Source organism: Clupea harengus, unplaced genomic scaffold, assembly GCF_900700415.2.
Source record: "Clupea harengus unplaced genomic scaffold, Ch_v2.0.2, whole genome shotgun sequence".
NCBI lineage: Eukaryota > Metazoa > Chordata > Actinopteri > Clupeiformes > Clupeidae > Clupea > Clupea harengus.
In genome coordinates this window covers 13,292-24,982 of record NW_024880410.1, presented here as the reverse complement: position 1 = coordinate 24,982, position 11,691 = coordinate 13,292, and the positions used below count along the sequence as shown (strand labels likewise).

General features: G+C 43.2%; 2 long non-coding RNA genes across 3 annotated transcripts; one reads left to right on the top strand and one right to left on the bottom strand.

Annotated features, from left to right (window-relative positions):
* Positions 1-346: 346 nt before the first annotated feature.
* On the top strand, positions 347-8,865 carry LOC122132073. Its single transcript, XR_006152159.1, has 2 exons — positions 347-452; positions 1,373-8,865. It is a non-coding gene; the product is annotated as an uncharacterized LOC122132073 (long non-coding RNA).
* Positions 8,866-8,916: 51 nt separating this feature from the next.
* LOC122132074 lies at positions 8,917-11,436 on the bottom strand. Of its 2 annotated transcripts, none has more exons than XR_006152160.1 (2): positions 10,807-11,436; positions 8,917-10,281 (listed from the first exon to the last, which is right to left on the bottom strand). It is a non-coding gene; the product is annotated as an uncharacterized LOC122132074 (long non-coding RNA). The 2 variants fall into 2 exon arrangements; XR_006152161.1 differs by having other exon boundaries at positions 11,091-11,436.
* Positions 11,437-11,691: the final 255 nt, after the last annotated feature.

Genomic DNA, 11,691 nt, shown 5'->3' with positions numbered 1-11,691 from the left:
AAAGGCTACTTTGTAATAAAATCTTGAAAAGGGCATTCACACACCCACTCGCTGTAATCTTCACACCTCTGCAAACTTGTGAGGCATTTGGTTGAGAGAAAAGTGACGGGTGCTTTCACCTCTGAAAGAGCTACAATTATTTAAACATAGCTTTACACAGTTGACTCAATCACACCTGTAATGACACATCCAAAGCTGTTCCAACATTAAAGTGTGATCATATTTATTATAAAATGTATTATGTAAGGTTTACATCATTCTCCTAGTCTGGGAGGTGTTAGGTTGGTTTGGGTTGAGTTACTTGAGTTGAGTTCTTTTCCTCATGAATACCCCCCCCCCCCTCTCTCCCTGACCCTCCCCCTTTTCCTCCACAGTCCGTCAATCACAGATGACATCCTCAAAGACCTCTTTGCCGGCAGTGGCTACACAGTCAAGGCCTTCAAATTTTTCCAGTAAGTCAGGCGTTTGTCACGCTCCTGTCACCTCCCCGTCTCTTCCCTCCTCATAACTCCCAGCATGTAGTCTTCCCCATGACGCAGTGTGTCCACTGACACAGAGCTCTGACGTATAGCCATCTGTTTGTGTCTGCTCCTCTGTACAAATCCTGCCTCGGCCTTTTCAGTCTCTCTGAACAGGTGTGCGCACAATAAGAGTATGGAGCACCAGGGCAGCCAGTGCTGAGTGAATGTCTGTTTGGGCTTGGTGTAGTTTGGTGTAGTTGCCTCTAGGTGGCAGCACAACCACAGTGTGCATACAGTGTTATTCATTATCCTGCCTGTAGGTGTGTTGACTTAGATAATGAGACCAAACCTCCAGGGAGACATTTTGTCATCCTGACAAAGTCATAGCAAAGGGGCCCAGCTCTTGTCTGAAGTGAAATATTCATAGTAACAGGTTGTCATTGGAGATCTAGTCAGTGAAGATGTGAACTGTTTGCCATATTTTTCAATTGGCAACAAAAGGTATGGCAAGTTTTCTTATGTATTATACATTCATTCAAAATTGGTAATTCAAAGCGCTTAAGAAAAAACGAGGATAAAAGATCATAAAAGTGCACAACTTCATATTCTATTATTGTAATGGGAATGAAGGGGTTAAAGTGGGAAGGACATTTTCCAAAATCTTACATAGCCACTGAGAAATGTATTATAATATGATATTGGTCAACTAACATGGAGAGTCATGAGACGAGCAGGAATAAGGCAACATATTCACACTAACAACCCGTCATGGAAGATTTAGACCACTCCTGAGTGTTGCGGTCGGTGCAGCTGTGATCGTTTGCAGTATTTCCCAAAATGTGTTATGGCTGTATCTTTATAGGTGACTTTTGTTGGTCCACTAATGTGCGGAGGGCTCTTGTCATTGGCAGGAAGGATCGCAAGATGGCACTGATCCAGCTGGGCTCGGTCGAGGAGGCCATCCAGGCCCTGATCGAGCTCCACAACCACGACCTGGGAGAGAACCACCACCTGAGGGTGTCCTTCTCCAAGTCCACCATCTAGTGGCGGACCCCCCTCCCCTCCCTTCCTCTCCTTTCCTTTCCTTTCCTCTCCTCTCCTCTCCTCTCCTCTCCTCTCCTCCTGTCCTTCTCACCGCTCCAGCTGGACTACTCTAGAACCCCAGCGGGAAGAAGACTGAAGGAGAATAAAGACAAAAAAAACGCAACAAAATATGACAAAAAAAAAAAACTACAAACTAACGTAAGAGGACAAGATGATCACAATCAGATAGTTTAGGTATTTTGCAACAAAAAAAATTGAAAATGAAAAGGTTTTTGGAGAACATCCAAAAACAGACTACTGCGAAGCTTTCAGAGACAGACTGGAGGGATGTTTTTTATTAATGACCAGTCCTTGTTTCAGGGGCAGGATTTGGGTCCAGGGGCCTCTAGATGGCAGCAAAGGGGGGGATGCAATGAGGATCAGGACGATGATGATGAGGATGAACTCCATATGACACGACCAGTTCTGATTGTAGTTCTGGTTCTGATTCTGGGAACTTCCTCTCTGAGGATGCAAGATTCCCAGTCTCCTTTGCTGTTACAGTGAGCACACTCTCTCAGCCTCCATCCTCCCACCCCCCTCTATCTCCATCGGCCACCTCCCTCCTTCACTCCCTCCCTCCCTCCCTTCGTCTCCTGTCCTCTCCGACAGTGCTGGAGGACATCGGCTCTGCCTCACAGGGCTGCTTATGCTGTATGTATGTATGCCAGACAATTCCTGCAGAGACCAGCTCATCCTGAGAGTGGGGGTGTCTTCTGAGAAAAGTGGAGATCACCTCTGAGGATCCTCTGTAGCATCGTCATCTCCTTCAGACCTGAGCTTACCTGGCAGGAGGAGGAGGAAGGAGGAAGTTTGTTTGGGGAGGGGGGGCGGCTCACACGCCCCCATGGCGTCTCCACAACCTCCCCTATCCATTCTGCCACGCCGTGGTGTTTGAAGTGAATGTTGTTCTCCATGTAGGACAAGCAGAAATGTTGGGGTTGTGTGTGTGTGTTTGTTGTGGGGGTAGAAGGGGTATGGTATTGGATCGTATCCACCCCCCACCCCTCTCTCAGATGGAAATTTTTTGGGAGTGTCACAAAGTGCTGCTGGGGAAACTGTCCTGTAGCAACCAATCCAACTGACCAAAGAGCTGCCTCGCTCTTGGTTTATTTTTTTTTTCTAGAGTAGCATTAAAGGAATGCAGGAGTGCGGACCGGGATGCGGGTCCGGCTTTCATCAGAGAGGAAAGAAAGACGAAGCTAAATGAAACATGAGCCACCCCAGGATCGCCACGGCTCCCTCTGCTGGTGGCGTCTACACCACACCCCGCCCCACACGTTTGTTTTTTATGGGCTGTTGTTGTTGTTGTTTTTGTTGTTCATTACAAAACAGAAAAAACAATCCTTATTTATCAGACATGTCAGCAACATGGGGAGATGCTTTTGCACCTTAAAATGTCTGTTTACCGTGCAAAGATGGGGGGGGGGTTCTGTATTGAGGGAAGATGAGTGACCCTCCATAGAATGCTGGTTTGACCCCCTCGTACGTGCCCCCTCCCCCTTCAGGATGCAGGAGTGCCGAGTTGAGCCTCAGTTTATGAGCCACTCCCACAGACAGACAGTCAGACTGACCAATCATGTGGCAGAACTACTCCAGGACACACCCCAGGCCTGCTGTCAATCAACCAATCACGGCCCAGAGAAGGCCCCGCCCTGCCCCAATCCCGGATCCCAAACAGAACCATGAATGTGAATGTGATTTTCTAGCCCCCTCCCATCAAAACCAAAAGCAGTTTGTTTTGGGGGGGGCCATGAATTCTCCATTGGTTTTACCCTGGTCCTGCCCATGGTTTAATCTGTGCTACTCATCATTTTTCAGTCTTATTTCCATCTTGCATTTGTTTCCATTTGCTTTTTATTATTTCTTTTGATATTGTCTTCGTCTCGTTGTACATAAGCAGCCCAGATGGCAGTAGAATCGGGCGCAGCTTTGGGCCAGATGTGGGCCAGCTCATGCCAGGCCTCTGCTGCAGCTGCTTGGGAAGTGCTGCTGCACTCTGTGCCTGTTTTCTACAGCTCGTCCCGAACCTACACATTGCCCTCCCCCTCACCATACACAGACATTGTGTGTGTGTGTGTGTGTGTGTGTGTAAACATCTTTCTTCTTGCATACTCAGAGATCATGCCTCCATCTCTGACCAAACCAAAAAAAGTAATGGCAGAAAGAGAACGCTAGAGCATGCATGCCAGTAGCTACAGCTGAAACTTGGGCGTGTTTGTCTATGTGTGTGTGTGTGTGTGTGCGTTTTGTGTGTGTGTGTGTGTCTGTGTGAGCATTAGGGTCTTACCTCATCAAGCCTATGAGGAAATGTGACCCCCCCCCCCCCCCCCCCTAACCCCCGCTTCACCCATCACTGATGTGCAGGTAAAAAGTGCTGACTCGTGCTGCCAAGACGACTAGCCTTATCATTCCAGTGAACAGACTGGGCATGGCCTGGTGCACCACGGGATAGCAGCACAGTGCCTGAGTCAGCTGACCTCAGCCATCGTCATGGAATTATTTTTTTTTCCCCAGCAATGAAAAAAAAACACAAACAAAAACAAACATACAAACAATGTCAGACATCAAACCAGGCAACGCAAAAATGTTCTGGGCAAACCGCAAGGCGAGGGACCGCATCTGCATCTCTTGACCTAACCGATCGTTGAAGCAACTCGACAAATTGAGAATTGAGAACGCATTTTTTTGAAGTTTACAGTCTTAAATAAAGCAAAACTATTCAGGTCTATCTATCTTAAGGATTTTTTGAGAAGAAAAAAAAAAAAAGTTACTTATTTTTGGTAATTAGTTCTTTTTTATGGAAGACAAAAAAACTAATCCGAAACCTCAAGGGGTTTTTCTACCACTATAATCTATAAGAGATCATGCAGAGAGAGAAAAGAAAAAAAAAATCATATTTACGGTGTATGTTCTTCATTTCTTATTATGTGCCTTATAATGTGTTCATAATCAAATAGGTTTTAGAAAATTTTACCTAAGATATCTTATTTACTATGTTGTGGGACTGGTGAGAGGGTTGGTTAACTTGTTGATTGTTTATTTTTGTGTAATTATCTTTCTGTTGCTGTTGATTTTAGATGTGTTTTTTTGTTGTTGTTTTTTTTGTGGGGACTCAGTACACCGTGGTCTTAAGTTGAAATGTAGATTTGTGACTGGTGCTCAAAGGTGCACACATTAGAGAAAATGAATGGCTAACTCTAAAATGTTCAGTGCATGCTGTGGGCCCCTCCATCCACTCTGTGTGTGTGTGTGTGGGTGTGTGTGTGAGAGTAGACCATACTTTAATTGTAGTCGTCCATGTTTCGATGACATGGGTCTGTGTACAATTATATCATTGTACATGCTGTGCAGTTGTTCTTGTGTACTTGTGACATGCTTGTGTGTGTGCGTGCGCTTGTTGTCTGAATCTTTTCTAGATACAGTGTGACAGACTGTGGATAGATGGGAAGACTTCTCCTATTTCTTGTGTAGTGGCACAAGATACATGTACCCTCAAATGTCCCCTTCATAAGCACACACACACACACACACTTACACACACACACACACACACAGAGAGAGAGAGATGCATATACACACTTAGGTCTCAGAGACATTAGCAGAGTTACTTTAGCAGAGAGAAACTACATGAAAGACGGGAAGTGATGAGTTCAGAGAGAGAAGAGGAACAGAAAACGAGTGTTGCCGTGTGTGTGTGCATGTGCGTGATTTTCAACACTCTCCATTTACAATACACAGAGAGCCACACACACTCATCCATCCTTTGTCTGTCTGTCGTTTGCCAGTTGGAATTTGGCAGTACAGTTCAGGTCTTAACTGATAAACAAAATAACTCCGATTCTCCCCTGAAGTTTTGCTGACTTCTAACAGAAATAAGAGATACATGCACAGGAAGCACACTGTTTTTCTTAGGCACATTTGGCTGCATGCATGGCCTTCCGAACCGAATGTCTAGACAAGGATGGCATCCAACTGTGGCCTGTTTACTATTTCCGCGCTTTTCGGGTTTATTTTTTTCCTGAGCCATCTGTGGGCACACCTGGTCCTTACATAGCACTGACGGGTTCATGTGTAAATGTTGACTAACTAACTTCTCTGTTAATACATGTCCAAGACCAGCACTTGGAATGAACTACAAAGGAGGAAGTTCATTGCACTAATGTGACCTGTTGGTCTGGGCGCCTGACAATAGAAGGCCTGCAGTTAAAGGTGCAATGTGTAGTTTAGACTGTCAAAAATGCTTGTAAACGTCATACTTCCTTACATCTTTGTTGTGTGTTTCAGGCCTTTTATACGCGTTTTCATGGCTGTGAACATGTAAACAAACGCCTGAAGCACAGAATCAAGATGTGTGGAGTACATAGGAGTATTGGGAAGTATTCATTTTTTTACAGAATTGCATCGTCGTAGATGTCGAAAACAACAAGAACTACATTTCGCAACTTCAAAGTCTTTAACTTTGCACAATAGAAATCTCTACAGTAGTTATTTCTCATTCTAGGCACCAGACTATGTGTGTTTGCATGTGTTTTTTAGGAGCAGAGAGGAAGTGAGCATGACTGCTTTTGAAGTGGCTGGCAGTTAATTTAAGATTATTAACCCTTGCCTGGCTAAAAGCTAATTTGTGACCTGAAGGCGCTGAGTGGCCTGATCGCTAAAATGAAGAGCCATGAATTAGATTTGATTGTAGGGTGTAGACATTTGTTCACAGTCTAACAGTGGTATTATTTGTGCGTTGAACTTTAATGAGCAGATCCCCCCCCCACACGCGCACACACACACACAACTGAACACCCATCGATTTCCGAAGCCCTCCGATGAATGTAGACTTGACTCAATCTTTCTTCCGCAAAAACAGGAACGCGTTTCGGATAATCTGGTTTATTTTGAAAACGGTTTGACGTTTAGCTTACACAGTGAGAGCAGCTCACTCCTCCCTGAACTGATCCCAGATCTCCACCATGCACACGCCATTGTATATTTGGGTTGGGGGGTGGGGGTGTAGCCACAGCACGCACAGTTTGTTTTCAGGTAGACCTTCAGTTTTTTGCCTTTTTGTTTAGTTTGAAATGGGCTGAGATCCCTGCTCGTGTGTGGTGTTGGAGTTGTAATTATATTTACTGTACCTTATATTTGATTAATTTTAGGGGGAAGGCCTCTTTTTTGCTCTGTAGTGATATATTTCTATGTGTTTTATTTTTTGTTCCTTCAAAACTTAGTGTGAAACTGGTTAAGATTGTTGTCTGTCACTCTGCTTACTATATCAGCTTTCTCTAAGTCTGCCTTTATAAGTGTCACTTCACTGGTGACGAGTTTCGCTCTGGCCACAAAAGAATTTTAGTTTTTTTTTCCAAAAATGTTAAGGTATTTCGATCTCGATTACTTATGCAGTGACTTTGTGGAGCACATGCATTTTTTTAACAAGCTCGGGTAGTGGTCATCCCTCTCTCTCTATCTATCTATCTATCTATCTATCTCTCTCTCTCTCTTTTTCTCTCTATCCCCTCTTTTTACTATCTGTTTCAAAGGGATGTCCATGTACCCATTGCTTTGGCCTTCTTTTTGTCTTATCCCTTTTTCCAAACAGGAGAAAAAGCCAGACTTCATACACTTGCATCGTTGAGGCAGTATGCTTTTTACAGACCACTCATTATGGGCTTATGCTGTCCGCACCACCTTTGGTCTTTTCCCTTCCTTTTCCGTGTCTTTTCATGAAATCATTTCCAAACCATGTCTTGACTCAGGCACTACATTCAGCCATGACTCAGACACTCTCCTGCAAATGTAAGCTTTCGACTCTGTCACACAGACAAAGACGCATTCTGTTCTTTTTCCTGGTTGTGTTCACCAATAATGCAGGACCAAAGTTTATGTGCCTTTTGTCTGATTTCTCTGTGAAGTTATTTCCTCCTGGCTGTCAACGAGAAAGCAACCATGAATTCTTGTTTTCATTTATTTTTCCTGTTTTTTTTGTTTGTTTTGGTTTAAAAGTCTGCTTTATTTTTGGTGTCTGGAGACAACAGTACACAACAGTTTGCTGCCCTCGAAAAGTACATCCCAAGGGAAGTGTGTGAAGCTTCCTTGGGTGAGAGTGGGTTCAGTTTCAGACGTTAGCGAATGCCCCAAAAGACACCTTGTCTGTGGATGTACAGTGTAGAGGACATTTGAGTTCACAGTTGGAATGGAAAGCTTTGAAATGTAAACGTGAAAAACTCATTACAAATTTTAGTTTCCTTTGTCATTTTTGCCACCAGATTTTTACTCTTAAGTCAGTCTGCATAGACAGCTTTACTTAACAATTTAGCAAGTCAAAGTGTGACATACTTAAACCAAAGGACCTCGACAAAATTGGGTTTAGAGGGCACTACTATGTAGTATATAAAATGTAGTCATGGCATTAATGTCAAGCAGCTGAACCTAAACATTTAGCCTCTGAGTTATATTTCCAAAATGTCTAAATTCCGATATCTGCTTTACCTGTTTCCAACTTCTACTCTTCAGCTCTAAATTATTGGGAGAAAATGTGAAAAGACGAATTAAGTTATTTGACTTTCATAAAAGGGAGGGGTCATATGTAATTGGACAACAGGAGCTCCAGCTGAGACGCAGTGCACATGAGGTTGTGTCTGAGCAGGTCTCTTTCCAAAGCACTGTCTCGGCACATCAAGAATTATCCTAATTTATAGTTTGTATGAATGTTCCACTTCCAAAAGGAAAGATAAATGCTGTAAATATATAAATGTTCCCATTGTTTTAGTTTTTAGTTCTGCTTTGGATTTCTTTCTTTTTTTTTTGGTTGTTTTATAACCTGGCCAAAAAAATGGTTTTGGGGAACAAGACACATCATCATCGGTATGGACTGGTTTTTATATTTAAAGAGGATGAAACAGACGTTGAAAAAAACCACATACACACAAAACATTGTCTTCTGTATTTTGATATCATACCAGTACCAGCTTTTGTTTGTAAATCAGATTATGTGACATTGTGAGGGAAAGGGGGGAGAAGAGAGACAAGCAGGTTCTGTTTGATGAGTTAATGTAATAAAATGCAAATAGAAGATAAACTATTAAAGAAACATATTTTCTAATTTTGCTGTGCATGGTCGAGTGGAGTTTTTGTATTTTGTAGAAAGGATTTCCTTTATGTTTTGAACTGCATATTATTATTGATTATTATTATTACTACTACTATTATTATTACTCCTAACCATGATTCGTTATGATTAGTACTCCAGAGTCTCTGCTGGCATTTTCCTAATCAACTTTAATTGTAGCATGCCTTGAATAAATGTCATGTCATCAGTACTTTTCCCTCAGCTCTCTGTGTCTGTGTCTTTCTCTCTTTCTGCCTTTGGGTTTTTTTTTTGTTTAGTTGTTGTTGCTGTTTGTTTTCTTTTTTTCCGCTGTGACTTGAGTCTGGCTGCTCTTCCGCTGCCTTCTCGGCTGCTGCTGTGTTGAAGGTGGGGGTGTCGTCGGCCCCAGAGGGGCCCCAAGTGTGTGTGCCACTGCTACCCAGCTGCACTCTCTCTCGCTCTGTCTTTCTCTCCGTCTTTCTCTCCGTCTTTCACTCTCTCTTTTTCTCCCTCGTTATCTCTCTGCTGTGTGTTCTCAGCACTCCACTGTTCCCCAGCTTGCTGTCCTTTTGCTAAAGGAAACACACAATCACACACACACACACACACACCACATAAACGTTCACCACAGCTCAAAGTGGATCCAAAGTTACAGACTAGGCCACTGAATCACACTTTTACTAAGAAACACACATACATTCAACCTATCCACACACATCCACACGGCTCCAGGCTAACACTCAGACATACACAGGCACGCTCATACATTGGAAGATGTGACGCACACAGACAGTCCTGCGCTCGTAAAGTTGAAAACCTACACAAACTCCCTGGGCTCCCAGGGGCCCCTTGGGCTCCCTGGATCTTATTTTCAGCTTTTAATTGAACAGCCTGCAGTGAAGTCATAGGGGTTTTTTTTCAGTTTATTTGAATTCTTCGAAATAATTCCCAACTCAGTTTTCTGCAACATGAAGAGGGTGCAGGCCTGCCAACTTAACACACAAAATGCTAAAAACCAGATGAACTATGACAGAATGCACTGAATGACACAAATTAAATACCACAGGATGCATAAGTCTGAGAGCACCATTCTGTTGCTTTCGGGTGTTGATTTGGCCTCAAGAACAGTAGTCACTCTGCCCCCACTACTGAACGTTAAAACACATACACCAAGATCGTATGCTGGTGGCAGCCATTGAGCATTACCTCAAGGTCAGGTGTAGTCTTTGTAGTTTCTGTTCCTAAAAAAGGAAGATGCCTCTAGACCAACGATAATGGTCTAATCTTGAATATACACTGTGGACCTTCACCTCGCTCCTCCAGATCTAACCAGAATCTTACCCTAACCATAAGTACATCCCGTAATTATATGTATTTCTATAAGACGGCTACTGAAGTAAGTATTAAGCACAGAATGTCTAATAGTACTTTTAAAAAGCACAACTTCATATAAAAGTAGCTGCACTACTGATGCACCATTTGTAAGTGTAATAGCAGTGTAGTCCAGAAGGGATGGTTCTGGTGTCGATCCAAGTGAGATCTGTTCTAGGGCCAGTCTGTCATGACCGACTTCTTAAGAGAGAATGTTCCAGATCTTGAGGATTTTAACACACAATTCAACACATCAGCCCTTGAAGCAGCTCCAGTTGTCAAAGGTCTCTGTTGGAGAAGGTTTGTAATGCTTTATGAAGTCAGCACACAAGATAATACAACGCCACAAAGTACTGTTGAATCTTTGGTTAGCACAATGACATTACATAGCACTATCAGATTGGTTAAAGAGGTACGATAGCATAAAACCAGATCACTTCGGGTCAGCAATGCCTAGACTTTTCCTATCCTCCTGTAAAAGTGAGGGGCAACCTCCAACACGCACATACACCTGTTTTAGATGATGACACCTGAATATAAGGCATGAGGGTTTAAAACAGGTCTGCAACTTCCTCCAACACACACACACCTGATTCAGACAATCACATCCTCAGAATATTACTTTTACTCATTAGGCAGATCCTTCCATCCAAAGCAACTTACAGTACAGATATACATTTGATCAGTTTGTGTTCTTCCTGGGAATCAGAACCATGATCTTGGTGTCGTTAGCACCTTGCTCTGCTAGCTGAGCCATAGGAACACACTATGAGAATATAAGACTGGAGGGTTATAAAAAGGTCTCCAACAAACCGTTTCAAGTCAGGTGTTAAGTAATCATCATCAGACTCACTCAGAAAGGTCCTCTGTTGAACAGGCTGTGGGTCAGACAGCAGTGAGTGCATGCGTGTTATCAGAAGCTAGCTAAAGTGGGCAGTCACACTAGCACTGCTGCCATCTGTTTTTTCTCTCTCTGAATCGAAAACTCACACAGGCACACTATCATTCTCATTTTCTCTCAAACATCATTCTCCTGCCATCTGTTCTCTCTGACTCAAACAGACACACAGTCAGCTTATCATATATATGAGCCTTACTGTATTGTCCTGTGATCCATTATCACAGCATTATCGCAGGCCTTTTCCCCCTCTCATCAAAGTGTTTGTTTAAGTGTGTCGGCAAAAAGAGCTGTGAGATTGCCGCAGGGATTCAGATTTCCTGAGGGAAATTAGCATGCCTTTCAGCAAGTCACATTTTCTTCTTGCTAATGAACTCTCAGGTGTGCTGAGCGGAACGCTGCGAATGGTGATTACCCTCAGGGGGTAATTCTGTGGGGAAAGTAGAAGCAGATGGTCTGGCGTGCCGCTAGGTGGCAGTGTTTCACGCAATTTCATCAGTGCTCTGAACATGCCTACCAACTACTGTCGTTTTTCTAGGACACATCGGGGACATCATCTGTCTATGGTTAGTACTAATGTCCAAGATTTCCAGTAAGGAAGCGGAGCAACTGGCTTTTGTAAGAGACATCCTTTTAGCTTAAGGGTGACCAACTTTAAAAGGTTATCTCATAGACTGTGCGTCCTAATAGACTTGTGTCCCAGGCAGCCCTTCCGCAGAGCATTTTTTCTTTTCAAACAAAAGTGGTTTTCTTATGATGCACAAGACATTTTTATCAAAGATATTCTTTTAATAACCAAT